Source organism: Nematolebias whitei, chromosome 7 (assembly GCF_014905685.2).
Source record: "Nematolebias whitei isolate Nwh7 chromosome 7, NemWhi1, whole genome shotgun sequence".
In the NCBI taxonomy this organism is placed as follows: domain Eukaryota; kingdom Metazoa; phylum Chordata; class Actinopteri; order Cyprinodontiformes; family Rivulidae; genus Nematolebias; species Nematolebias whitei.
This window is the reverse complement of record NC_056504.1, coordinates 16,564,184-16,569,329: the sequence shown is the minus strand read 5'-3', so window position 1 is coordinate 16,569,329 and position 5,146 is coordinate 16,564,184.

The window sequence follows — 5,146 nt, the reverse complement described above, 5'->3', positions numbered from 1 at the left end:
CTGAGGTTGTCATTCATGTGTACACCCAAGTACTTGTAGCTGGAGACTACTTCCACCGCAGATCCTCTTATGTTCAGGGGTGTGTAGGTGTGTTTGTTCCTTCTGAAGTCCACAATCATCTCCTTTGTCTTCTTCACATTGATGTGAAGGTTATTCTCTCTGCACCAGCTCTCCAGGTGTTCCACCTCTTGCCTGTAGCTGGACTCATCATTGTTTGTGATGCATCCCACCACCGCTGTATCATCTGCAAACTTTACAATGTGACAGCCTGGATGGGTAGCTGCACAATCATACATGAGCAGAGTAAACAGGAGGGGGCTCAACACACATCCCTGAGGAGAGCCAGTGCCGAGGGTTATGGTGGAGGAGGAGAAGTTGTGGATCCTCTCTAACTGTGGTCTGTTTGTTAAGAAGTCTAGTACCCAGTTGCAAATGGAGGGGCTTAGTCCTAGTGTGGATAGTTTGTCCATCAGGGTTTGGGGGATCATGGTGTTGAAGGCGGATGTGAAGTCCACAAAGAGCATACGGACGTAAGAGTTTTTCTGCTCCAGGTGGTTGAGCGCAGTGTGGACCACAGAGGAGATGGCGTCCTCTGTTGATTGGTTCTCATGGTATTCATACTGATGAGGGTCCTCGTTGATGTTGATGGTTGTTTTGATGTGAGTCATGACCAGTTTTCCATCCAATGCTGCATTAAATTTTCACCGAGATCTTGCATTGATGACTAGGCACTAGGCATGATGGGTGCATCACTTCACCTGCTTCTCTTCTTACCCTGATGCGTCCATCACTCTGGAACAGGGTAAATCTGGACTCATCAGACCACATGACCTTCTTCCATTGCTCCAGAGTCCAATCTTTATGCTCCCTAGCAACTTGAAGCCTTTTTCCAGTTAGCCTCATAGATTAGTGATTTTCTTAAGGCTACACAGCTGTTCAGTCCCAATCCCTTGAGTTCCCTTCACTTTGTGTTTGTGGAAATGCTCTAACTTTCACTTTTAAACATAGCCCTGAGTGCTGCTGTTGTTTTTCTTCAATTTGATTTCACCAAACGTTTAAGTGATCGTCGATCACGATCATTCAGGATTTTTTTTTTGGCCACATTTCTTCCTCAAAGACGATGGGTCCCCACTATTCTTCCAGTTCTATTTCATATAGGCTTCGCCCTTTAAGGCTGTCGCTGATGGTTTATCCCGTTATGCGCAGCATAAGCACTGAAAAAAATTAGTCCACGCCCACCTGCTGTGTGGGCCCCACCCGGTCCGTATAAATTACGTTAAGAGCGGGAAATCGGCTCCCATTTTTTCTTCAGCGAGCTAATATAGCACTGTCAGAAGAACAAAGAAGATAAATTGTGTAAATGACCAACCTTGTGAAGGATGCTTGGCCCGGCAGTCGACCTCCGGTCGTCCGGTGAGTTCTCCTCCCCGAGGAGAAGATGACAGCAGTCTTATTCCAAGGTAAGCGTCCGGGAACATTTCCCAGTGACAGGTCATTACACGCTGGACAACGCCATCTTGTGTTTTTCCTCTTATCGCCGACCCTCGGGGCGAACCGGATGGTTCCTCCGGGGCAAGGTGTGCTCAGCTGCAGCCCCCGCTGCTCATTCCCTCCCGGGGAGCGTAGTGTAGGTGGAGGGGGGCTGAGTGAATGCTCACCCCATCCCACCTCGTTTCGCATCGGCGATCACACCGCTCCCGGCCGACAGCGCCCTCAGGGGTTGCCCGGCGGAACCCGGGAGGAGGCTGACATGAAGGGACCCCTTTTTTCTACGTCCCTCGCCTTTTCCCGCCAGTTCGGATGATCGGCGGAAAGGTTATTTTTCACTGACGTGCTTTTCCAGGCAGCCGCAGTTAGCAACAACGTGCGCTGCTAGCATATAGCATGTCCAAGGGACTGAAGGCCGCAGACCTGCCTTGGAGACAAAGAACTCCTTCTGTAAGGCAACTGACGCTATTCCTCGGTTCCCTCCCCTGGAGCCAAGCCTCGCGGAAGCTTCCGGAGCGAAGCTGTCCAGGTCGGAGCAGCGTCCCGTCCCTCCGGAGGAACCAGACGGCGACCAAAGCTCTCCAATCGAGCCCACCGACGTGTTTTCAGGCAACCGCAGTTAGCAACAACATGCGCTGCTAGCATTTAGCATGTCGAAAAGGCTGAGACCTCAGACCTGCCGGAGGAGACAAAGAGCTCCCTGTGTAGATCGGCAGACGCCATCCTCAACATGTGCGCCGCTCCCTCGGTTTGCCTGTCGAGGATTGTAGCATGGATGACGGTAATCCAACGTTCCATCTGGCTCCGTCACTCTCCATTGCTGCCGGAAAAGCTGCACAAAGACCGGATGGAGGGCCCCATCTCATCGGACGCGCTGTTCGGAAGCAGCTTGACGTCCATGCTGACGAATTCGAAGCAGTCGGAGGAGACGTCGGAAGCTGTACGCCATCTCATCTAGCCGCGCGGCTCATTCCGTCCTCCAGCCCGCTGGAGAGATCGTCAAAAGCAGAGGCAGAAACATCGACGCTCCACGGCAGCAGCAGCTTCGTCTCGCCCAGCTCCACCACCAGCCCCGCCCGCCAGAGACCACCCCTCCTCAGTCCGGCAGCCTGCACTTCAGCGTTTTCCCCAGAGATCGCCTGCAGACGGCGCTCGGAGCAAACAAACCGCAGAGCTCACGGGGGAGAAGTTTTAAGAAATGACGGTCTGCGGAGGATGTGTGTATAAATGACACAGGAATTGAATAAATGATTTTTCAAAGATCAAAATGCCTGTTTTTAGCCAGTCTGTAAGCTCGGATGAGCTCACAGCCGCTACACACACACCCTCCACTCATAAAGAGCCGGTGTCCTTAAATAAAGGTTTTTTAAATCCACCGCCGCTCCTTCACATGCCCAGACGCTCACGTGACACCACGGTAAGCGAAATAACTTGTTGTCAATCAGACCCGCACGATCACCTCCCAACGGTGTTAACGCGCTCCCGAGCGAGACAAGCAGCCTCCATCCAACGGCACTGTGTCGATGATGCACGCACAGCTGCCCGGCGCTCACCGGCCCACATCGGGATAAATGTGGGACCGCAGGCCGGGTCCGGTGGAGGTCCCTGCTCTCAGCGAAAACAACACACGCCTCTCCTGTATGAATGCGAGTGGCCGTCATCCACCGCGTCCCAGCGATCAGCAGCTCACGGCGGCATAAGCGTGAGACAGCTGAATGAATCCAATGACGGGCCCCGCCCTCAGCGAGAGCGGCGCGCGTCCCTCCAGAGGAAACGTGCGCTCCCGCGAGGCTCACAACCTTCACTTCATCAGCTGACACACGCCTCGCCTCAGCACACACCGCCCCGCCCGGACATGAAGGTTGGTCCGCGATCCAGTCACAGCGCGCGGGCGCGCGCAAAACAGCCCTTTCGAGAAAGCCTCGCCTTGGGTCACGCGGAAAACATTTCCGCGACGCATGACGGCGGTCGAGGCGGAGGTTTGGATGACATCCGTTCAAAACACGGCACATCATTTAAACGCACGTCCACTCCACGAACGTCACGCAGAGTGGTTAAAAACATGCTCACCGGACAGATGGATGGACAGAGTGTTATGCAAGGGTTACACGCTGCAGTTTGCAACCCGACCCCCTCCGTTCGGAGGAGTTATAGAGACGGTCCTGTCATCACCAGACCAAGTCTCAGCCTTAAATGCAGAAGTCCAAGAGCTTCTGATAAAAGGTGTAATCTCAAGAGTTCCCAACGAGGAGGAAAACACAGGGTTTTACTCACGCTACTTCCTGGTCCCCAAAAGGACCGGAGGGATGAGACCGATTCTGGATCTGTCAGCTTTCAACAAAGCGATCATGAACAGATTTTTTCACATGTTGATGAACAGACAGCTGTTGGACAACATCCAGGAAAACGACTGGTTTGTCTCCATCGTTTTAAAAGATGCCTATTTTCACACACCAATCATCCCAAAACACAGAAAATTTCTGCGTTTCGCCTTTCAAGGGATGAAGTACCAGTACAACAGGTTGCCTTTTTTGGGTACTCCCTCGCGCCTCGTACGTTCTCAAAGTGTGTGGAGACAGCCCTGCATCCACTGCACAAGCAGGGATGAGAGTTTTGTTTTTACCTGGACGACCTGCTGCCCCTGTCTCACTCCAGACAGGAAGCATTGATACAGGCTCAGGTGTTAGCATCACACCTGCTAAATCTGGGTTTCGCCATAACTGGAAGAAGAGCTCGATTTTCCCGGCCCAGATAATTGTTATCTGGGAGTGGAATTAAACTCTATTACCATGACGGCTCGTTTATCACAAACAAGAATCGACACTCTAAAAACCAATTACGCCACGTAAGACCTGGCAAAGTGGTAACAGCTGTCTCCGTCATGAAGCTGTTGGGAATGACGTCATCAGCTCACACAGTGGTCCCGCTGGGTTTGTTACACATGAGACGCCTCCAGAGGTGGTTTACGCGTCTGCGTGTGGATCCAGTAAAACAAAAGAGACGGATGATCACTGTCCCTCCCTCCATGGGAGCAGACCTCCGACACTGGGGAAACACCCTGGCTCTGTCAGAGGGAGTCCCCGTCAGCAGACCCACGTCACGTGTCAGTCTTCACGGACGCGTCTCTGTCAGGTTGGGGGGGGGGAACATGCCTATCTCAAGCAGTAGGGGCGCTGTGGCCCCACCGCACATCAGCCCACATCAATGTTTTGGAGTGTCGCACAGTGCTGAATGTGATTCAACATTTTGCTCCCGTGCTACAGAATCAACACGTGTTGATTCACACAGACAACATGGTGACTGCTGCGTACATAAACCGCCAGGGGGGTGTGCGTTCAGCCCAGATGTTACACATTGCGCGGAAGCTACTGAGTTGGGTTCATCAAACCTGCTTTTATTAGAGCAGTTTACATATCCGATGTTCTGAACAGAGGGGCTGATGTGACGTCCAAGGGCGGCCCACGTTATGTGGACCGGATCCTCCATCCAGATCTGATGTTTTTCAGACACAGCAGAAGTTGGCAAAGCAGCTGTGGACCTGTTTGCGACGCGAGAAGAACGCGCAATGTCAACTACGGTTTTTTCCCTGAGCCCGCGAGACGATCCATCGCTGGGGGGGACGCATTTGCTCACAGTCGGTGGCCCAAAACGCTTTTTA